Consider the following 24,920-nt stretch of genomic DNA (forward strand, 5'->3'; position numbering starts at 1 on the left):
CACTTGTGTTTCTTCACACTGGGGACCTGCCATCCCGTTTGATTGTTGCTCCTGCCGTGTCCCCAAATCCTTCCTTATTTTGTTGAGAAAGGACTGATCTAATCCTGGCCACTGCTGTTCAGCCTAGGGCTGTGTCTCCTCCTGGTCAGCAGTACCTATCCCCACGTCGGCTATGGGCCACCAGCACTTTCTGTTCATGTGAACCACACTCCTATATATCTGTTTAGCTTTCCCTCCTGGCTGGAGACAACACAGAGGGGAAAAGCTCTTTGCAGGGCACATGGCCATTCAGCCTGCCAACAACAGCAGACCAAGAGACAAACAGAATCACACACATATAAAGAATGAATCACAGAACGGTTTGGGCAGGAAAGGACCTCTACGACTGCTGTGTTCCAACCCCCTGCTGCAGGCAGGGACAACTCCCTCTAGACCAGGTTGCTCACAGCTCCATCTAGCCTGGTCTTGAATGCTACCAGGGAGGGGGCAGAATCTGCTCCCTCGACCTGCTGGTCACACTTCTCTTGATACAGGATATGGTTGGCCTTCTGGGCCAGCTCATGTTGAATCTTTCATCAGCCAGCACCCCCAACACCTTTTCCTCAGGGCAGCTCTCAAGCCATTCTCCATTCAACTTATATCTATGTTCGGGATTGCCCCAACTCAGGTTCCTCGCACTTGGCCTTGTTGAACTTCATGAGGTTCACCTGGCCCGCCTCTCCAGCCTGTCCAGGTCCCTCTGGACCTCCTTCCTCTAGCATGTCAGCTGCTCCACTCAGCTTGGTGTTGTCTGCAAACTTGCTGAGGGTGCACTCAATCCCACTGTTCATGTCACCTACAAAGATGTTGAATAACGTGGGTCGCAGCACTGATCCCTGAGGAACACCACTCATTACCAGTCTCCACTTGATGTAGTCCCTCAACCTGATATTCTTCACGTTGCTGACAGCTGTGTCACTGGTGCCCGCATGAAAGCGCAGCAGCAGGTAGCAGTCTGTGGGATCTACGAGGACTGGCAGCCTCTCGGTTACATCCCTGATTTGGGCTCTGGCAAGCAGCAGACCTCTCTAGACAGCGGGCCAGGGTGGACAAATGGGTGTCTATGTCCCCCTCAGAGGAGGATCACCCACCACTACCACCCACTGCTTTTTTTACTTGCAGAAGTTGCTGTATCCCTGGGAGCAGGGCTGGCTGCCTCACTCAGTTAAGATGACTTACCTGCTGCTGTTTTTTTTTCCTTCTCAAACTGGAGAACCGTGAAGTGGTTCTGCAGAAGCACCTCAGGCTTTGGGGCAGGCTTTTTTCTCCTGTTAGTCCTTCTCGTGGCAATTTGCCATTTCTCATCCCTGTTTGTTTCCCTTCCAACTGGATATGCCAATGGGGGAGTTTGGGGCTGTTTGGCCGAGCCCACGACTGTGGATTTAGTGCAGACTGCATGTGAATCTGGCTGACTTTATCTCTGCCTCCCTGATATGATAGCACACAGCCTTTTGGCTGTCTCCTGCAGATCACTGAGCTGCAGGAGGTGCTTCAGGTGAACATTTCTCCTGCTGCATTCAGGACTTCATGCCATCCACGTTTTCATTGTATCAGCCCATTCACTTACCATAGAATCATACAGTCACAGAATTACAGAATCACAGAATCATTAAGACTGGAAAAGACCTCTAAGATCACCAAGTCCAACTGTCAACCTATCACAGCAATGCTCACTAAACCATGTCCTCAAGTGTCACACCTCCACAATTTGTGAACACCCCCAGGGATGGTGACTCCACCATCTCTCTGTGCAGCTTGCTACAGTGTTTGACCACTCCTTCAGAAAATTTTTTTTTCTTAATATCCAACCTGAATCTCTTCTGGAACAACTCGAGGCCATCATCTTTCCTCCTAACTTCTCCCACTTGCAGGGGAGACCAGGTTGTTACTAGTCTGTCCCCAGAGAAGTTCTTTTCCTGCACTGTGCATACCCACCAGAAGGAAGAGTGGGCTCAGGTCAAGGTTGGAGGAGACTGACAGTTCAAAGCACCAAAGCTGAATAAATGCAGCCTGTCTCTGGTTGTCCCCCAGCACAGTTGGAGTGACAGCCAGCAGTGTGCACAGCTTTCTTTAACAGTCTTCTGCTTCATGAGGATCTCCCATAACTGGATTTAGAGCTGTTGTTGGAAAAGGACAGATCCTCTTGTTGACTTGTTTGCGCTGTGCAGAATACAGTTTCTTTTCCAGGTTTAAGAATGTAATCAACCAGAAAGTAAATGCCTGGTTGATGGGAGAGAAAAGACATTAAGGAATTGCAGTCAGAGTACCAAAAACAGAATTCAGGTGTTGCTGTCACTCAATTGAGTGTAAAGGAAGCTGCAAAAAGCTCCAGCTATGAAGGAAAGGAGTAGACTGTGATTGGCACCTGTGGGAGCTCAAAAGATCTAGAAACATTGTGGTGAACACTCACAAAACTCCACCAAACAGTGCAGATTTCTTCTCCCCTCTCTTTCCATTACCTTAGGCCTTGAGGCATGAATATTTCATGAGAAGCATTGTCTGGTACAGCTGTAATAACCTTATCTGTCTGGCGTGGGTGCATCAGGGAGGGGTCAGCATCCCGGATGTCCTCTCCTTGTTCTGTCCTCTGCATAGATGTCAGTGGGTGCATCTCAAGGAACAAAGTGGCATTGCTTGAGATGAAACAGCTCTTCACCCCCTACCCAGTCCCAGTTTCTGTGCTAGTTCTTGCTAAGGCACCAGTGAAGTGAAAAACAAGTTGTTAGTCATCTCAGTTACTTTCACATCACACAGCACTTGGACTCATCTCTCCTTTGGCATTAGTCCCAGATGCATATTGGTTTCCTAGCTGCCCGGGCTGCATAAGTTGTTGTAGGAAGGTGCCACTGAGGAGCACAGCAACCATTCAGTGGTGCACGGAGTCCCTGCCTCCATATTGAGTTCGGTCCTGACTCTGCTTTCTTGAGCAGTAAATACTGCTCTGCTGGCTCTGCTCACCTATCCAGGCACTCCCTACACAGCTTTGGGTTGTTCACTTGTCTTTGTCCTGTCCTCCTGATGCTACAAACCCAAGCAGATATGTGTCATTCAGCTGTGAGATGGGGCACAACTGGTGTCCCTGCAGTGCTCACTACTCCTTGGCTTCTTGGGTGGAAGGGGATCCACTTCACTTCTTCGCAGGACCCATTTCTGTTCCTCTGTGGATAACACAAGAAGGACAGAGCTTTCCCTTATCTCCAGCATTCCATTCTTCTGAAAAATGTCTAAGTCAGTGTGTGCTTTTGTTCTCCTTTCCAACTGCTGCAGCACATTTTGTTCCAGGTTTTTCTTTTTCCCAGGCCGCAGATAAAGCCAAGCAAAGCCTTCCAAGGTAGAAGATAGCATCACTGCTAAATGGTGAGTTGTTCTGGTTACCATTTATCCAGCTTTTCTCAGTGCTTCACAGACAAATTCAGATGTGATTTTCTGAAATAATGCTGATTCTGTATTTCACTGCAGGTGCTCCAGGTTCTGGTAGAAGAAACAGACTAGTCTGACAGTTTGTTCTTTCCTCTGGCTTTCTCCCTGTACTTTGTAAAAGCACATTTCCTCTGAACTTCATAGCTACTTTTGTAGACATTTTGTTAGAGATGTTAAATACTTCTTGAATGAATAGAGAGGCAATATCAACTATTTATTCTTTCCACAACTGTATTGACAAGACTTCTCCATTCCTCAGGAATTTTGCACTGTGTGCAGACGCATTCCTTTGTGTTTCCTATTTGTGTCAACTATAGTTTACACATTTTGCTTTGCAGCTTGAACAGGCAGAAGCTGTTTGTACAGAGGCCTCATCTGCTCTGCTGGTGTCTACTCTTATGGCAGTTAAAATTGACAGGCTACCGTGAAATGGCATTGGCATAGCTCAGCCACTTTCATCACTGAAGTCCATCAGAAGAAATTCAGGTATACCTTCCAGCATGGGAAACCACCTTTGACACCCTTCTGCCCATGGCAGAAGACACACTGCACAGCTTAGCAACGCACAGACAACAGTATAAGGTTATACAGTAACAGGAGTGTTTGTTGCTGCACTCCTTTGCTAGGGAACAGCGGGATGAATCAGAACTCTCTGCAACACCAGGGCTCAGAGGGTATCCACAGGAATAACTGAAAGAGAAGTTCTGTTTGCACAAGCACAAAGTGAGATTTCTTTTTCAAAGGACAAAGATTTTTCTTACAAAATACGGATTCCCAAAAACACTCGTGGTAGCCAGTCATTAGGAAGTGGTGCTCCAGTTTTGAAAGTTCCTGGTGGATTTTGCAGACTCATCCTGTGGCTTGTCAGTTCAAGAAACACTTTCAACAAATCAAACTTCAGAGCATGCATTTTGAAACAAATAATATTTTATTTCCTTGATGCTTCGCTTGCTAAAGCCAATAGGGACCTTTGAGTTCAGTGAAAAAGACCACGTTATTAGTTGCAAAGTCAATTCTGATAGAGGTCTTTAACAAAAGATGCTTTCAGATGGGCATAGAAGATCTGCTATCAGACATATATAATGCTTATATCAATTGAAAAGAATGATTGTTTGATTAAAACTAAACGTGACTTTATTTATTGTGTGGGAGAACTTCTCTGTGAGCTAAATGAAGGTGTTCCAACCAGAAATGTAGGCAGTAAAGAAATGCAGGGCTCAGCTTCCTCCAGCTTCAGTAGGAGCCAAGCAAGTTAACTTGGTTACAAGAAAAATCACATTAATACTTATTAATACCAGCACCTAAAACTCAGATTTGAAATGTTTGTATCTGCCTGTGGAGGTCTTTAGAGACTCCTGAATTCCTGCTTGCTGGTAGTTTAGAGCAGAGAATATGGAGCTGAAGCTGGGATCAGTGCTCCCATTCTCATAGGGTGTCCTATTGCTTCCAGCAGAAGTAATGGCTACAGGACTGAAAATCTTAAAGAATGAATTTATTTCGCTATACTCTTAGGTGAAGGCAGTAAAAAAGTCCTTTTCCTAGCCTCGCAGAACAGAGGCTTTATGGTGCCATCTCTGCGGGTAAGAGGGCGTCTGGTTTCTGCCTTGAGCTCTGAAATTGGGTGACTTGAGGACAGAGGAATCAGTGCATCTGGCTGCAGCCAATAAAACACACGTACTGTTTCCCCTGAGTTATCCCTCAGGGCTCACCAGTTGTCCCTGGGCAGACAAACACATCAGAGATGTATTCCTCAGCGTTGTTACAGAATAGGAACATGCGAACCAGAAAACTGCTTACAGAGGTGAGAAGTCAGCTAATGCAGAGTGGGAGAGTAGCTCCAGGGTGCACCACTAATCCCTTTTTCTTTGCCAGACTTAGGAGACACTGCCCAGCTCCCGGCAGAACTCCAAGTACAAAAATAAAGTGACTTTGAATAAAGTTCTGATGACTTTTCAGTCCTTAAGTCTATTCCACCTCTTTCACTGAATTAAACCAGGGGCATAATTTAAAATCACGAAGTGGGGGAAAAGGTAACTTGCTGATTAAGGAGGAAAAAAAACGAGGTACATCATGTTTTGTCAGAAATAGATTGCATTGCATCTTAAACAGTTCATATTTTACTCCAGTACAGATTACTGTGGAAGTAATACAGTGCATGAATAGAATGTTTTCTTCTCCATAATAAAACAGTGATGAGGAGCAACAAAGTCAAATAATGTATCTGGAGCCATGCATACATAAACAGCCATGCAGGTACACCCAACCCCTTAGATTTCAGAGGGCAAATGGCTCTGGGATTGCCACAGAAGAAGTTTCCTCACCTCAAGGGCCCAACCTCATCCAGATCAGCTTCCATTCTTTCCTGCTTGTTGCCAGGGCACCCAGCTTCTTGTCTTCCCAGCACCACACTGCCTCTCCCCAGGCTCCCATTCCATTTGGCTGCAATAACAGAATGGCTTAGGGTGGAAGAGGCCTTTAAAGATCATCCAGCTAAACCCTCAAGGGCTAAGCATGCTGAAACAGAGTCCATCCCTACTTCCAACAGTGGACAAGTGGTACGAGGCTTTGAAATATACTCTAAACAGCTCATCTAATATCTGAATTGGAGAAGATTCCATCATTTTGAGTGTCCTCTTCGCTGCAGGGAGAAGGGTTGTGTGAAAGAAAGGGAAAGGAGACGCATGAGCAGAAAGCTGCTACTTTTTGCATAGTGACAGGACAAAGGGGTATGGTTTTAAATTGAAAGAGGGGAGATTTAGATTAGATGTTAGGTGAAATTCTTTACTGAGAGGATGGTGAGGCCCTGGCACTTCTGCCCAGAGAAACTGAGTGCCACAACCCTGGGGGCTGCCCCAGTTTATAGCAATTCATCTCTGCCTCTCCTTGCCCCTCACTCTTCCACTGCAGCAAGGGATCCTTCCCACAGGATGAAGTCCTTCCTGTGCAGATCCTAAAGGAGTTCTTGCCACAGACTGCAGCTTTTCAAGAACTTCTCCAGCATGGATCTGTAAAATGGAGAACAGGAACAGACTGCTCCGACATGGATCTCCCGTGGGGAGCAGCCCCTGCCAGACCACCTTGTCCACTACAGGTTTGTCTCCACGGGTTGCAGTTCCACCACAGAGTCTTCTCCTGCGTGGGCTGCAGCATGGATATCTCACCACAGGCTGCTTCTGCTTCTGCCCCACACCTGGAGCACCTCCTGCCCTCCTCCCCTTCTTTTTCTCTCATTTTCTCACTTTCGTCTCCCAGAAGTTTTATCTCTTGCTCAAATATGCTGCCCCAGAGGTGTAACCAGCACTGCTCATTGTGTCAGCTTTGCCAGCAGCGTGTCCCTTCTGGAGTCAGGTAGAGATGGCTTTTACCTAATGTGCAGCTGCTTCTGGACTCTTCTCAATCTAGCCCCACAGCCTCCTTCAATATCAAAACCTTGCCAGACAAATTCAATATAGATGTCTTCAAAAAATCATAATCCAGGTTAAGATCAAAGAAATGAATGGGATCGTGAAGAAGGAGTGATGTTTAACTACAAAGACAGTGAAGGAGAATTGTAACCTCCTCAGCTCTGCAAAGCTGGCTGTCTAAATCACTGTTTCACACACTCGTTTCTGCCTTGTAAGTGTATGACTTTAAAAACCCTGCTGGAGTCTCTGCACATCATTTCTAGAGAAATGAAGGAAAAATTCAGGATAACAACATTTGAAATGAAATCAAAGGAGGAGGAAAGGATCAAGCTGGCTCAAGTCAATGGTCTGTTGATCCAGTATCCCATGGTAACAGCCAGAAGTCTTCCTTTCGAATACTCAAGCAGATTGTCTGGTTAGTGAACAGCCTTAGTTCTGGAACTAAATGGCTTTAGCTCAATCAAATTAAAGAAGAAAGTTTACAATTCAAGTAGAAATATTAACAATCATTTACGTCATTAACAAGTGTCATTTAAACCTCATTGTAAATGTTAAAATACTCAATCGGAAGAAATTCTTCACTCTTCTGCAGGAAGATTACACGATCAGAAACAAAAGGATCTGATATTTTAAAAATTATTATTATTTGATGCTGAGGCAATAAAAGCTCTTAAGAAAATAAAACAGAGATCAGGCAAAAGTATTTCTTGCTTTCTTGCTTTCTAATGGGGAACTGTTTTTGCAGGCCATCACGTAGCTTCCCAAGATTCTACTTCAAAATAAAGCCAAAGCCTGATACTTCATAAGGATTTGGGATGTAGACTTTTCCTGCTTTGCTGGAGAAGCCTATTTGTACACAGGGCCATTAAAATGGTTGAAACATGGAAGCAGACATCTGTGTATCAATCTCATCTCAGCTGAACTTGGTGTAGTCTCTAGCTTACTCTACTTTCAATTTCTTGCTAATGCAGTAATGAAAATAATTCAGTCTTAAAATGATGGAATCACAGAATCACAAAATCTTTAGAGTTGGAAGGGCCCGCCGAAGGCCATCTAGTCCAACTCCCCTGCAATGCACAGGGACACCACTGCTCCATCGTGTTGTCTTGAAAGTCTCTAGGGACAGGGCATCAACCACATCACTGGGCAACCTGTTGCAGTGCCTCACCACCCTCACTTTAAAGACTTTTCGCTTATATCTAACCTAAATCTACTCTCTTTAATCTTGCAGCCATTTCCCCTTGTTCTGTCACCACAGACCCTGCTGAAGAGTCTGTCCCCTTCTTCCCTATAGCTCCCCTACAGATATTGAAAGGCTGCTATCCGGCCACATCAGAGCTGTCTCTTCTCCAGGCTGCACAGCCCCAGCTCTCAGCTTGTCCTTGTAGGAGAAACGTTCCATCCCACAGACAGGTTTTTGTCTGTCCTCTGCTGAGGACTCCATATGTGAATACAGTACTCCAGGTCTCACCAACACAGAGCAGAGAGGCAGGAGCGCCTCCCTCACCCTGCTGGACACAGTTCTTTTGGTGCAGCTCAGGATGCAGTTGGCTTTCTGGGCTGAGTGGGCACACTGCTGGCTCTGTCCAGCTTCCCACCCACCATTACCTCTGGTCTTTTTTTTTTTTATAGCCCCAATAAGGAATTCACTCAGTAGAAGTGAAGAACATCTTTATTTACCTGAGCAAAGGGTGAGGGATGATTTGAGCTGACAGACTCAAATCTCGTGCAAGGAGATCAGTAGTGTGCCTCAGTGCGATGCACTGAAGATGGACCCACTTTGGTTTGCCAAAGGAGAGGAACACTGAAACCTTCTGGACAGTCAGATATCAACACACCTTTGGGGTGACTGCTCCTTTCCATGTAGGTGAACAAGCAGATGTTTTGCCTCTGACCCTGGGCAGGAGCTTTCTGCGAATGGATGAGTTCAGCCCAGCAAACGCAGCAGCAGATAGGCAAGGAGTCACTGAGGAATGGTCCGTGTTTGCTTGGCTTTTCAATACTTGTCAGGCCAGCAATGAGTTCACACATCCTGAATTGTATTTTCCTTTGCAAGTTCCCCAGCACAGATCTTTTTCTTGTGCTGTCAAATCGGGCAAATTTAAGCAAATGCCAATAATTCCATTTAATCCCTAAATTTCTTTTGTCATCATCATTGAACTTAGCTTATTAATGATTTCTTAGCATTTCAGCTTGAATGGGCATTCATAGATTTTCCTTCTTTTTAGGTTAAACCTAGAGTTATCATTGGATGTGTTTCTGTCAGCTTTTAACTGTTCCTTTCTCTTGCGTGTGGCCAAGGCACTGTATGAATCTGAGGACGCAGATGGGATGCAATGGGAGTAGAGAAAGGACTTTATATCAAGACACATCGTCACATTCATTATGCTGAAGGGCTGCAGCACTTCATCAAGTTCTAATTATGCCTGGCTGACAAATTGCTAGCCCTTTCAAGTGGAGATAGAATATCTTTGACTGAGTCCATTAGGGCTTGTAATTTTTGATAGCTGAGTTTGCCAGTTGTCTATTATACAGATTTTTTTCTCCAAATAAACTAACTTTTGTATGACCACAATGCTGCATTCATTTACTACGTGTGAAAGTCCCCTAAAAGGCAGAGAAGTGAACTTACTTCTGGTCTTGCGCAATTACTAAATTAGAGTTTTAGCACCTGAAATTACTGGCTAACTGGAGGGTGGCTTGAGAGAGAACAAAGTTAATGAATTGACTAAATATGATAGCAGAGAAAAGCAAAGATCTGTGTTTCTTCTATCTGTTTTTCCAAATTGTACTGAAGCAAGAAGCCAGCAATTAAACATCAATCCCAGGGTGTTGGCGAATCAAATGAGCTGAAGTAACCACTGAGAGATGGCAGGTTTTGATTCTCCCACTACCAGGCAGGTGGCATTATTATGGGAAGCCTGACCTGTTTTGTACTTCACCGCAGCCCTTCATCTGGCTTAATGGCTAAGGTGGCCTGGGACACAGTCGTCCTACCTTGCTACCAGCCAGGTCTGGAGGGCAGCTTTTTTTCATCAAGAGGATTACAACAACACTGCTGATTCAAGGAGAAGGAAAGTTATGCTGCATGGAAACAAAACTCTGGGGAAATCTGGATGTACTGCTGCCTTAATTTTCTCTTGTGTTTCGTATGTCCAGAAGATCTCAGACACAAGCTGAGCTAGTTTGTACTTACAAACAAGGAAGGACTGGCTGGGGATGGGAAGGCTGAGGGCAGCCTTGGAAGCAGTGACCATGAGGCAGTTGAGTTTGGGATCTTGCGTGGAAGAAACAAGGCAATAAGTAGAACTGCAGTCCTGGATGTGAGGAGAGTCAACTTCGACCTCTTCAGAGACCTACTTGGAGTTATCCCCTACTTGGGTTAGGGTCCTGGAAAGTGAGGGAAACCAAATGAGCTGAGACACATTCAAACAGCACTTCCTCTGTGCTCAAGGTTGGGGCATCCCTATGAGTGGAGAAATCAGGCAAAGGTGTCAGGAGACCCATATGAATGAGCAGGGAGCTTGGGGGAAATCTCCCATGGAAGAAAGTCTACAGAATGTGGAAGAAGGTTCTGGACACTTGGAAGGAATGTAGGAACACTGTCAGAGTATGCAAGGGGGTGCAACAAGGCTAGGGCACACTTGGAATTAAATCTGGTGAGGGAGGTCAAGAGTAACAAGAGAGGCTTCTTTAAGTAAATTAAAAACAAAAGGAAGATGAGGGAAAGTGCAATCCCACTGCTGAAAGACGCAGGTTCCCTGGCAATAGTGGACACTGGGAAGGTGGAGTTACTGAATGAATAATGAATTTGCCTCAGCCTTTACTGATAAGACTGTCCTCCAGGAATCCCAGATCCCGAAGATAGGAGTCTGGAGAAAGTAAGATTTCCCCTTGATCAAGAAGAATCTGGCCAGAAATATTTTAAGCAGACTCAGCTCAGACAAAACCATGGCATTCAGTAAAATGCACCCACAAGTGCTGAGGGCGCTGGCAGAAGTGATTGAGAACCAGGCCCTATCATTTCTGAAAGATCATGGAGAACAGGATGGGTGTCTGAGGACTGGAGGATGGCCAATGCCTCCCCACTTCTCACAGAGGGCAAGAAGGACCCAGGAGACTACAGGCCAGTGAGCCACACCGCCATCAGTGGGAAGGTGACGGAGCAGCTTATTTTGGACGTTATCTCCAAGCAAGTGGAAGGAAGGAAGGAAGGAAGGAAGGAAGGAAGGTTATCAGGAGTAGTCAGTATGGATTCACCAAGGGACATCAGAGTTGACCACTCTGGTAGCTGCTTATGATGTCATGGCCAACTGGGTAGATGAGGGGAGAGCAGCCTTCAGCAAGGCTTATAACAGTGTCCCATGACATCCCTGGAGGTAAGCTTATGAAATGTGAGACAGGTAAGTGACAGTGAGGTGGCCTGAGAACTGACGGGCAGAGCTCGAAGGGATGTGATCAGAGGCACACAGTCTATCTGGAGGCCCAACAGTAGTGTTCCCCAGGGTTGGTACTGGGCCTGGTCGTGTTTAGCAGTTTAATCAGTCATCTGGATGAATGGATAGAGTGCACCTCAGCAAGTTCACTGTAGATACAACGTGGGGAAGAGTGGATGACATCAGAAATCTGTGCTGCCACACAGTGAGTTTGGACAGACTGAAGAGCTGAGTGGATTGGAATCTGATGAGGTTCAACAGGAGCGAGTTAAAAGAGTTTGTACCTCTGAGTCACTTAAATTCCTCTTCTGCTGACTCAGTGTTGGCGTTTCAGTGACACAGTTCTCTTGTTCTCAGGACTTGTCTGCAACAGTGAGCTCTTGCTCCTGTGCGCTGCACAACACTGCTGAGGCTCATGCTGTACACGAGGTGCACCCTCCCCAGCAGTCTGCCCAGTGTATTGTGCATAATTAACTCGGTCTTTTCTGGAAATAAGTACAACAGAAGCCAAACCAATACTTCTTTCACTTACCAGAGCCTGTTGCTTTCATAAAGTTGCTTGTTATGTGTAGACAGAAGTGCTTACCTGAAAATTAGTAAGCTAAATTTAAAACTCCCTGACTCAGAGCTACAAGTTTTGTGCACTCACTTTCTTCTTCCAAATGTCCAAACATTTCCCTTTCCTCCCATGTTTTGCATCATAGATTGTAAGTGCATTCTGAAAAAGGTAATACTTAGCTCAGTCTTTGCATAAAATAATAAATTCAATATTTACAGTTGTACCTCCTCCTGGATCAGTATCATAAGACAAAGATTTCTGTGTAGGCCACTGGAGTTGCAGTAACAAAGATTCAGGGCAAAGCCCCATGAGTGGAGCTGCAAAGTTCTTTGAAACACATATGCTAAGAGTTTATTACTGGTGAAATCTTATTGGTTTCAAGTAGAATGTGCTGAAAAATTAATTACTCACTTCAACTGGCTAACAACTAGAGCAAGCATACCAAAGCAAGGCACAGTGACATGACAGGCTCTCATTAAATCTAACAGTTAAAGATCTGTGCTCCTGAATGGAGAACCACCGGTTAGCAGTGCTGTGGAATAGCCTTAAAGCACTGAGGGCAGGGAGCATTCGTGTTTATGAGACGTCTACAGAAAAAGGCCTTTGTTAACAGTATATGCTTGGGTGAAACTGGGAAACTTCTGCAGTGGGACATCTTAGATACCTCAAGAGTACAACAAAGACTCGTAGGGCAACCTGGCAAAGTACTTCTGGAGAAAATGTCTGAAAAAGCAGAGAACTACCCATTCTGTCTCCACATTTCAGACTTTCAGGAGCTCCTTGTGTCCTGCCAAGGCATCTTCTCACTCTGCTCCAGCTGTGTGGTCTTCACTTGCACACAACTGGAGATTTTTCCAACCAGTGTCTAAGTCTCATTCCCTAGGCTGGCAGCCTCAGGAGGTTTACAAAATCTGCCCTAGGACTTAAATTCCTCCAGATTTGTCTTTCATCTTGAAGAGAATGCTGAAAATATGCTGCACTGGCAGCATATATATATATGCACTGGCACCAATGGCCTGGCCTGGCTTCTGCTGGCCAGCAAATGTATGAAGAAACTCAGTGCCATGCCCTGCTCTGCTTGACCACATATTCTTTGTGTATTCATGCATTCAAGGCCAGGCTGGATGTGGCTCTGGGCAGTCTGGTCTGGTGGTTGGTGACCCTGCCTGTGGCAGGGAGATTGAAACTAGATGATCATTGTGGTCCTTTCCCAGGCCATTCCATGATTCTTATTTCTATTCTTTGAAATAACAGTCACAGCTCAGATGCTACAACAGAGGGCACAGTATGGTAACATGCAGAGATAGGCAGCCTGATGCCTTTTAGAGGCAATGTGTAATTTGTATGGTCCAGTAGAGGAGCTGTGCTCTTTTTCTCCATACTTTCTGTAGGCTTCGTAAGCTCAAGAGGGCAGGCAGAAGATGTCTGAACAAAGTCAGCAGCCCTGGAAAGTGCATTTAAAGGGAAATGCATGCATAGTTTGCTTTTTTTCCCCTTTTCTGTGCATGTGTGTGTGTGCACTTCCTTGAGAAATACCAGTACAGCTGTGGAGCTCTGCCACATGTCAAACCACGTGCCAAACAGGTACTGCAAGACAAGGTAACCTTATCCACCTGAATTTATTTTTCCATTCTTTGTGGAAGAAAAGTATGTACTTCACAAGAAGTGTTCCTTTTTGTGAGAAGTCACTAGATCTGTTCCCCACTGTAACTACTATTCCCATTCTGACCATGTCATGTCAATATGCCAGTACCACAAGAGCAGAATTAACTTGTTTGAGATGTCAGCTTGGCTAACTTGTTTCCCAAATTTCAATCCACCTACCTCTGTTCTGTAAAGTAAAACATCAGAACTCCAATAACTTCTCAATGCATGTGGATACAGATCTGCAAAACTGCCGTGGAGCACTTCTTGTCACCCCTGCTTGTGCTAGAGCAGCACTTTGACACACCTTTGAGTGAAATAAGAACTGACAGTGCTAAGGCATTTTATGTGCTCGACTACAAAAGATTCATGCAATTATCTTTTGTCAGAATTCATTTTGTCAGCCCTTACAGTGCTAATATCTTTAGAAACTCTAAAGATGGAAAACTGAGAAAAATTTCCAGTAGAAGTCTCATGTTACAACAGCACTTATAGGGTAGGAGAGATTACAGCCAGGGAAGTAAACAGTCCTGAGAACAAGAGCAGGCTTGGAAAATTTGCTGTTAGAACCATTGATTCTGAACACTACTACCACTGCTCATAAATAGCTATCAGGTGATCTACAGCTTTTTAGATACATCAGTGAGTGAAACTTTTCAGATGAACACACTGTCTGTTACAAGATGGGGAAAGAACAATTCTACTAATTATATGAAGACTTGTTTCCCAGCCATGTCTTGGAAGGGCTCCCAGGTTCCACACCACAAGTTGTTCCCTGGGATGCTGCTAATGGAACAACTTTAGGGCCAACCTCCCTGAGAATCTCTTGGAACTTTGCTATAAGCATTGTCCTCTACTGACTATATTTCACAGATGTTCACTGACTTTGTTAGAGGTGTCACCCATAATCCCAGAGGGACCTGTGTCTTCATACTACTGAAGAAAACACAGTAGGTTAAAATTTTACAAGCAGCTTAACTTGGTGCTTTGTGTAATCAGACATATTTTTTTGGAAAAAAATACCTTTGATGTCCATTGATTTTTAGTAAATCGATGCCAATTATCATGCCCTGTTTTCTTTAATATTTCAAAATTATTTCAACAATTTTCAGCTTTTCTCAGTAGGCTCCAAACAGCTCATTTCCTACTACATGACTAAAAATATAGTAGGTGATACTATATATACAAAAAAACAAAACAAAACAAAACAAAACAAAACCCCACCTTACTTTTCAATTTGGGAATAAAGTTTTCCCTTTATGAAAAGCAACAGTCCCTTACTGTGCAACTCCTCCGTATTTTATATTGTTGCATCCCCTTAACAATGCACAGGCAAAGACAGAGACTGTGGCTTGCTAAAATTAATCCCCTTTGCTATCATGGAATACCCTGATGCTCTTCCTCATCTCCTAAAAGTCAGTAGGGTTTTCACACTGCCCTTCTGGAAGCATGATCAGATTCTGTCAGAATGAACACACTGACATCTGTTGACTGGCTGTAGTTTAGAGAGCACACTGTTTCCAGCCAGCAAACAGAGCTCTTGGTTTAACGCTAGAGACTGAGCCGTGGGAACTGAAACACAGAAGATGCACTTCTTGTCATCGGGAACACGCACGTCTTTTTGGTGCTAAGGCTGTGCTCACAAAGTCTATTAGGAGGGCATTCACGAACTGTTCATAACTTGGAGAGATCTCTTGCATGTGAATATTTATGGTTACATCTTACCAGCAGAAAATTTCAGGACTGCTCAATTAGATTAAAGCCTTTCTGTGCAGGGCTTTAAAAACACATTTCAATACTTCCTGTTTCAAAACATTTGCAGAATCTGAGACTTCATTGATTCTCCCAGTCCTCTGACAAACTGCAAGTATGTGACAGAGGAAAACATTAAAACTACCTCTCATAAAGGCAGAGGCAGTTTCCAAAACCAAGAGCTATAAAATGTCTCATAATTCAGACTGTTCAGAGGCAGAAAAGCTGTAGTGAAGTGCCAAATTGAGAAGCATCTCTGAGGCTGCCACGTTTTGGTTCCTTTCCTTAAAGATTCCTGTTCTAGACCTTTTGAGGGAGAAGCAGACTGGCCAGGGTGGGATATTTTAACATAGGAGAGAGAAACAGGCTTGTGAGAAAGAAGCCCAGGGAAGAGCCAGATCAGGAAGAGCATCAGATCATAGAGTTATAGAAAGACATCAGACAGCCCTTCACTCTGTTTGCTCTGAGCTCAGGTTGGGTTATCATGCCAAGCAGATGAGAATGCCTCAACAGACCCTGAATTGGATACTACTGTCCCCATTTGTATATGGTGCATGTGAGAGTTATGCCAAGGAAGTTGTAGACTAATGCAAAATGTTCACATCAGCCAAAATTTCAAGGCAGGTAAGTACATCTGCATGGCTGAAACATTCAAGTCATATACCCCAGTCTCAAGTACTGCCCAGGAATAAGGGAACAGATTCTTTACCCTGAACGCAGTTAAAAATGATAGCCATGCCAGAAAGGAGCATGATGTAGTCTGGAATTCATGGTAATCACAGATTTTTGCTGGCAGGAAGAAAGAGATGATTTCTTGGAGTGGGAGCTGCAGAATGAGCATTTATTTAACATTTCACAGTGCAATGCATAAGAGAAATACTGATATAGGGAGGGGAGAAGAGAGGAGCAGAGGGGAGGGGATGGGAGGGGATGGGGAGGGGAGGGGAGGGGAGGGGAGGGGAGGGGAGGGGAGGGGAGGGGAGGGGAGGGGAGGGGAGGGGAGAGGAGAGGAGAGGAGAGGAGAGGAGAGGAGAGGAGAGGAGGGGAGGGGAGAGGAGAGGAGAGGAGAGGAGAGGAGAGGAGAGGAGAGGAGAGGAGAGGAGAGGAGAGGAGAGGAGAGGAGAGGAGAGGAGAGGAGAGGAGAGGAGAGGAGAGGAGAGGAGAGGAGAGGAGAGGAGAGGAGAGGAGAGGAGAGGAGAGGAGAGGAGGAAGGGGAAGGGGAAGGGAAAGGGGAAGGGAAAGGGGAAGGGGAAGGGGAAGAAGAAGGGGAAGAAGAAGGGGAAGAAGAAGGGAAAGGGGAAAGGGAAGGGGAAGAAGAAGGGGAAGGGGAAGGGGAGGGGAAAGGGGGAGGGGAAGGGGAGGGAAGGGGAAGGGGAAGGGAGGGGAGGGGAGGGGAGAAAAATTGTTAGATCTGACCCTTACTTTTAGGGAATTTCCTAAAAATTGTCATTATTTATAATATACTATCATTTTATCTGCAGGTTAGTGAAGACTGCAATAACTTGATCTTACTGTAATTAGGACTGTAGTTTAGTTTTCATTACAAAGAACTTCATATGTGTACCGTGTTTAAACCAGCAATTTATTCAAAAAGATGGACTGTGAGTTATGTATTTAACTGGTTCCTGTAAGATCTGACAGATTTCCAGCTCTCATCAAGTTACTACGTTCAGCAAAGCATCCCGGTATCATCATTTTTTTTTGAGCAATTTTCGTGAAGACAAATGTTGATATTTTAATGGAAGGGAAAGATAAACGTTCATCTCACTTAGCACGATGTCTGTCAGGTAGGTTTGAATTACATTGCAGGGAGCCTATGCTAATCTTTCATTTCTCTCGCTCCGTCAGTTGGTAATAACTGGACATTATCTTCTGTTCATGAACACAACATGGCTACCCATTTGCTTTGGTCATGTTCACAATATTTTCTTTTCATCACTCAGTTCTGTCACCGATGGCAGCTCAGCAGAAGCAACGGGCAGGAACTACAGCCTTACTGTAACCCTGAGGCCGGCCAACACTGCACACTTCCAGCTCAGGCATCACTTTTGATGGCACAAAAATGAGGGATTTTCTTCTGAAGCATTTGTAGTCATCACTTCTGAGGGCAAACCCGGGGCATTCATGGAAGTCAAAAATAAAAATTAAAAAGCAAGAAGTAAAATCTGGCAAGGGCACTCAGGTAGCAGTCTTAGAGGCTCTAAAAAACGCTGCTTCCTGCAGAGTACTAGCTTGATTTTACAATTAAAATAGTGATAAAATGCATTTCTTAAAGGGTGTGAGGAAGACAGGTATTGCTTTTAATGTTTAGCTTAAATTTGCATGTCCTAGATTAACAATTAAAAAAACCCTGATACATCTGCTTTCCATTAAAGGCAAAAGGAAAAGCAATTCCTTCACAGCAGTATGGAATATTTCAAGAATTAAAGTTAAGTTCAGACACCTTGGAAGAAAAAATGAAGAAACTTATCATAGCGTAGGGAATCATGTTCAAAGCTTCACATTTTTTAATGTCTTTGACATTTGGTCCTACAGCCCTCACGATACAGAGCCTCTCCCTTGCTCCAAAGGGGCACTGTGGACTCCTTTTGTGTACAATCAGCTCTGATGTTAATTACTCTGCCTTTGATTTATCTTGCACACATCAAACTTTTCCTGCAAGTGCTTTCTGGACCCATTCTGGAAGGAAAATAGCATCTGGTGGATGGCATGATAAAAACCTGCATTTCAGTTAACTGCATTACAAACTTCTCTGAGTCGGGAAGCAAACATACTAGGCTCATTAGCTGTTTCAGGCGTTTTGCTGGCAGAGGACCAAACCAAAGGACAGTTTCTTCTGCCGTTGTGTGCTACAGGATGGGAGATGCCATCTCTGGGGCTACCAGCCTCCCACAACAGTCTGTAGAGTAGATATTCAACCAGACAGGAATGTCTGACTGAGGTGGTCATTGCTTCCACAGTTTCCTTTATGTAGAATCATAGAATCATAGAACTGCTCAGGCTGGAAAAGACCTTAAAGATCATTGAGTCCAACCATCCTACCCTAACAACACTCTGCTAAATCATGTCCCTGAGCACCACATCCAAATGGATTTTAAACACATGCAGGGATGGTGACTCATTAGGTTTTCTTCTTAATAGTCATGAAAATGCCCCTAGTAAAAGCCAGATCGTGCTTGCAAAGAAACTTCATGAAGAAGCAAAGATAATTTTTCTTAAAGTTTATTATCTTAGTCTTACTGCTGTAACATTTAAATTAAATGAACTCCATGGACTGGAGTGGAATTGCTGTCGTAGAAATGACCGGCTCATCACATGCGGATACAACAGCATCTGATTATAAAACAGCAAAAAATTAAAGCAAGGATGAAGACGATGAGTAAAGCCAAATAATTCAAGGAGAGCAATTTATACTGGCAATAATAATATGCACTGGTCCACATCTGATCTTCAGCTACTTCCAAACTAAACAGCGATTAAAAAAAAAAAGAAAAAGAGAATCTGCTACACATTAACTTGTACAGCAGGACTGCAATCAGTAAGCTAAAGGTTGATCAATACTGATTCTCCCTGATAGCTTTGTATGTTTTCACACCAGGTGAAAAAGCCTGACAATGATGGCCATTTCTGGTGCAGGACTATTTTCCATGGAAGTTTTTTTCCTGAAGTTCCCATCCTATACCACTGTCGTCAGCCGGACGAGGCTTCAGGGGTCGGGTCTTCTGTCCACTGTTCTCAGGAAGAACCCAGAACTGCAGTGTGCTTGATGTTAGCAGACACTTCTAAAGGATGTCCTGCCCAATCCCTTGGCTCAATGCAGAGTCAGCTAGGGCAGACTGCTCGTTGCCACTTCCGGATGGATTTGGAACACCTTTAAAGTTAGGGCTCTACAGCCTCTCTGAGCAATCTGTTCCAGTGTTTGACAACCTGCCCTCTTAGCAAAATGTTTTTTCCTGTGTTTAAATGGAATCTCTATTATTTCAACGTATGCCTATTGCCTTTACTGCTGAGAAGAGTCTTCTTCTGTCCTTTATACTTTTCTCTGTAAGGTGTTTGTACACTTTGATAGGATTCCCCCTGAATCTCTTTTTCCTCAGACCAAACAGTGCCAGCTCGCAGCCACCCCTTGAATGACACATACTACTCCAGTCCTTTAATCATCTTTGTGATCCTTCACTGGACTTCTTCCAGTAAGTGCATGTCTCTGCTGCTAGGGATCTGTAGCAAGACACAGCACTCCTGGTGTTTCTCATCAGTGCAGAGCAGAGGGAAAGATCACCTCCTTCAACCTGCTGATGATACTGCTTATGCATACCAGAATATCGTCAACCTCCTTTGTCATCAGGGCACATGGTTGGCTTATGTTCAGCTTCTGTCAGTGAGGCCCACAGCTGCTAGTCTGCAAAATGTCTGTCCTGATGGATGCTGTTATTGATGTAGAACTTTCTATGTCCTTTCGTTGAATTTTATGATATACTTCTACTCACAATTCTCTAGCTTGCTCAGGTCTTCATGAATGGCAACACAGCCGCATCACCCACTCCTCCTAGTTTTTATGTCATTTGTGACCTTGCTGAGGATATACTCTGTCCCCTATCCAGACCACTAAGAAAGACGTCACTAAGATATTTGCTCCACTTTCAACCCATGCAGTCACCAGTAGTAACTGTCCACCAGCACTGATGGCAGCCCTCTGGGCCCTTGTGGTCAGCCAGCTCTCTGCCCACATTACTTACTGTCCATCTGTTCTTCATCAGTTTGACTGTGAGAGTTTTATGGGAGGCAATTTAGAAAGAAGTGCTGAAGCCAAGACAAAGCCCCACCTCTCTTCCCTTGTCCAAAGAACCATAATGGTAGAAAGATACCAGGTTCATCACTCTTGACTTTCCTGTTGTAAACCTATGTTCATTGCTCTAGCTCATCTTCTTGTCCTTCACATATGTAATAATGTAATAATGGCTTCCTGGACTATTTCTTCACCACAACCTTCCAAAGACAATCAAGAGAGGTCTTGCAGTGATACAAGCCAGCTCCCTTAACACTTACGAATACACTTACGTAGGCCCCATGGACTTACGTGCATAGCTAGGTTGTTTTGCTATTTCCTAACTTCATCACTCTCTCTGCTTTGCCCTGGCTTTTCCACTGAATTCAGGGACCTGAAGTTACTAAGGACAATTGCTGAAGGACTTCTGAGGTCTTACCAGGAAAGATGAAAGCAAAGAAGACATTCAAACTTCTCCAAGTCCTTTGTGAATAGGTCTTCATTGCCATTAATCTCTGGGCCAATATTTTCCCTAGTTTTCATTTTGCTGCTGTGGTACCAGCAGAAGATCTGCTTTCCCCTTTATGTCCTTCTCCCATTCAACTTCATGGGGATTTTGTCTTTGTCAGACATAATTCTGTGTGCTCACAGCGCCTCTATGTTTCCCCCAGGTCACTAGTCCCTTTTAAGACCTCCTATTTCTTCTTTTTATGTTTGAGTTTTGTCAGGATCTCTGTGTTCATACACATAGTCCTCCTGCCACCTCTGCTTGCTTTGCTGTTTGCTGGGTTTGACCATTCCTGATCCTCATAATCCCTAAAAAAATCATCAGCTCTCCTGGATCTCTGTTCTGCCCAGATGGTTTCCATGGGATTCTTCCAAGCAGATCTGGGGATAGGCATATTAGGATTCTAATCTTGCTTTTTAACGTTTTTTCCACCATGCAGGATCTTGAATTCCCCCATGTTATGGTCCCTGCAGCCAAGGCCACCTTTACCTTTCACCTCACCAACAAATTCTTCCTTGTAAGTGTGCAATCCAGCATGATCACCTTTTCTTGCTGGTTACTTGATCATCCCTGGTAGAAAGTTATTGTCGGTACTTTCCAGAAACTTCCTGCACTATTTGAGTCCTGCTGTGTTGTACTAGCACTAGCAAACAGTGGGGTAGTAGAGAAGTATCTCGATTAACCAGAGTCTCTGAATGCAGGATTTCTTCTGATAATCTGAGGAAGATCGCCTTTCTGACCAGGCAGTCTGCAGCATATACCCAGCACCATGGTGCTCACATCAGACTGTTCTTTCCTCCTAATTCATAAACTCTTAAGTAGAGTGTCATCCATCCCACCAGATGCCAGGTGCTTTTTCAGGCCAAGTACCAATTCTCCTCCTCCCCTTCACAGAATCACAGAATCACCCGGGTTGGAAGGGACCTCAAGGATCATGTAGTTCCAACCCCCCTGCCTAGCAGGGCCACCAAACATACATATTCAGATCAGGTTGCCCAGGACCCCGTCCAACCTGGCCTTAAACACGTCCAAGGACGGAGCATCCACAACCTCCCTGGGCAGCCCGTTCCAGGGCCTAACCACTCTCCTAGTAAAGAACTTCCCCCTAACATCCAACCTAAATCTTCTCTCCCTCAACTTGGATCCATTTCCCCTAGTCCTGCTGTTGTCAGCCCTTTTGAAGAGTTTACTCCCCTCCTGGGTGTAGGTTCCCTTCAGGTATTGATAGGCTGCAATGAGGTCACCCCGCAGCCTTCTCTTCTCCAGGCTGAACAAGCCCAACTCCCTCAGCCTGTCCTGATAGGGGAGGTGCTCCAGCCCCCTGATCATCTTAGTCGCCCTCCTCTGGACCCTTTCCAAAATCTCTATGTCCTCTATGCCCTTCAGGGCTTATCCTTCCTGAAGATCTTCTGTCCTCTCCATGCATCATGACAGTTGTCTAAGCCATCCTGCCATGTGCCTGTGATTTTGATGACAACATAACTGAAACCACACACAGACCTTTAATTCCTCCTGTTTGGTCCTCACATTGAATGTTTTTGTGTACAAGGATTTCAGAGACATCTGTACTGATTTTACAGAAAGGGTATAAAAGCCTTTCCTGTAAGTTTTTCCTTTTTTAATGTGGATACTCTTTGGGTGGACTCATGTCAGCCCTGTTGTATTAGTTATGGAATCCTTACCATTTACTTTACACCGTAACCTTCATTTGCCATCCTGATCTACTGCTTGCTTGTTTGGTTTTGATTACACCCTCTTCACCCTACAAATAATTGAATGCTCTCTGTACCTAGTTGGCAAGCCTGTTGGCAAATATATCTTTGCCAGTTATTTAGGTAGATGCCATCTCTTCAAAGCCTTCAATCCACAGAGGGGAGCTTATGGTCCCTGTTGCCAATGCTAGCTGCATAAGCAGAGGTTGACCTGCAAAATCTACCTACTCCTCCTCTAGCCCTCTAGCCCCCTTCATGACCCACTGACTATCAGTTTAGAGCTGTGAAGTCAGCACTGACACTTCCCAGACTACCCTCGCACTAACTTTGGCATTTACATAGAAGAGCAGTGGAGGGAAATAGTTTGAGAGCTGTACAAGCCTTGGCAGTCATTTCACAGCGTCCTTAATTTGAGCCCCTTGCAGGAAGCAAACCTCCTTAGGTGAGAGGATAGGTCTGCAGGTGATCTGCAGGAGCTCTCCCATCGCAATCCCTTGCTGTTTCCTCCTGGTGCTGATGTGGATCACAGGCACTACAGGCTTTGGTGCTTTGCTGGGTGCTGCTGCTGTGCAGAAGGGCACTATGTCCACTCTGTGACTGCTGCCAGAAATCACAAGTTGCTCACTTTTTCCTGGGAGCTTCCCTTTCCTGCCCCAGCAGACAGATACTGCTGCTCCTTCTGTTCAGCTGGGCATTTAGGCTCTTGAAATTTCAGGAGCTCAGAGAAAATACATTGATGCCAAAGCTCACACAAAGGGACCCTTGCCCTCTGGATTTTCTGTACCTAAACTGTTCCCTGCTCTCCAATGCGATGAACAAAGCTGAGGTGGTTGGTTGCTTTTGTTGTCAGGACTCAGAACATCAGAGGGACACAGAAATCCTGAGACATTTCTGCCTCTCCTGACTTGATAATGAGAGCACTGGCAGGGGTACCAACCTGCTCTCACGTAAAGGCTGCGTGGGAAGTGGACCAACAGGAAGGTAGGTTTGTTCTGTGAGCTCTGGTCACACCACCAATCAGACAGCTTGCTGCAGCCTCCAGTACAAGGCTGTCCTCAGCAATTTAAAAATCTGTTCAGTTCCTTCTCTCATTACCTACAAGTTGTCTGCTCATTTCTCCTTCAGGTTACCCTGATCTCAATCCACTTGTCCTTCCTGTTCTCACACAATTCCTTTCTTCTAACATCTCTCTATTCCTCTCCATTTGTCACTGGTCTGTGGAGATGCAGTGCATCACACCTAACAGTACTTCTCACATCAAATGCACCTGCAATTCTCACACCATGCCTGGAGCAGGTGGATGAGCTGGAAAAAGAGATACCAAGAGCCTGAGAAGCATTAACACAGAGAAATCCTTTCAGGAGACTGTAACAGCCTGCTTGGTAGCATTAACTCAGATTGCTCCCTGCACACTGCTGCTGTGCTCAGCTGATCTTACAGAGGACTACTGTTGCAGTGCAAACAATTTCTAAAGATTCTTAAGACTTGTTTTTTCTATTTAGAATCTTGAGTGATGTTCTCTGCTGTGATGCACCCATGAGTGCTGAGGAATTGGCAGAACGCGTGAAGCAGACACTCTCAATAGTCTTCAACCAATACTAGAGAATGCAGGAAGTGCCTGAAGACTGGAGAACAGTAAATGTCACTCCTGACTTTAAGAAGGGCAAAAGAAGGATCCAAGGAAGTACAGGCTGCTCAGCCTCACCTCCACCTCTGAGAAAGTGATGGAGCAGCTACTCACAGAAACATTTTCCAGGCACATAAACAGCAAGAGAATTATCAAGACCAGTCAGCTAGGATTGACCAAGGGGAAGTTGTGATTGATCAACTTGATCACCTTCAATGATGAGAAGACAGAAAGTGAGAGGGGAGAGCAATAGATGTAGTCTACCTAGACTTCAGTAAGGCTTTTGATCCTGTTTAAGACCCTTGTAGAAAAGCTGATGAAGTATGAAGTGGCTGGGCAGGCAGTGAGGTAGATTGAAATCTGGATTATTGGTCACAAACTGAGGGTGGTGATCAGTGACACAAAATCTAGCAGTGAGCCACAGGGGTCAGTACTGGGTGGATGAATCAGGCTCTTTTCAGTACCATATGAGAGGCAGTGGGCACCAACCAGAGCACAGGAGATTCCCTTTGACCGTAAGGAAGCACTTCCATGCTGTTCAAGTTCCATGCTGTTCCTGTGCCTGGCACAGGCTGCCCAGAGAGGCTGTGGAGTCTCTTGGAGACCTTCAAATACTGCTTGTGTCCTGGGCAACCTGCTCTAGGTGGTCCTGCTTCAGCAGGGCTTGGCATGAGAGGACTTGCAGAAGGCCCTACAGAATCACAAACTGGGTGTCGTTGGAAAGGAGCTTTAAATCAACAGAGGCAGTGGTTTCAGTATGGAAATACATCACAGAGGTAGTACATTATTACAAAAAAAAAACAAAAACAAAAGCAACTGACAAACAACTTTTCAACAAGAGGGAGCTGAACTGAATCAAGGGCATTAACTTCTTCCAAATGAGCGTAAAACAATTTGTTTCCACTTCCTCTGTTTCATGTTCTTGGTTCAGATTTTCTTGTTCTGTTAAGCCATTTCTAATGCTGTGGTGCAACTTTCTGATGCCATTAAACATTGCCAGGGTTCAAAATGGATTTTTTTCCTGTTAAATTGGTAGCTTGTATTTCACTTTTAA

The sequence above is a fragment of the Lagopus muta genome, chromosome Z (genome assembly GCF_023343835.1).
Source record: "Lagopus muta isolate bLagMut1 chromosome Z, bLagMut1 primary, whole genome shotgun sequence".
NCBI lineage: Eukaryota > Metazoa > Chordata > Aves > Galliformes > Phasianidae > Lagopus > Lagopus muta.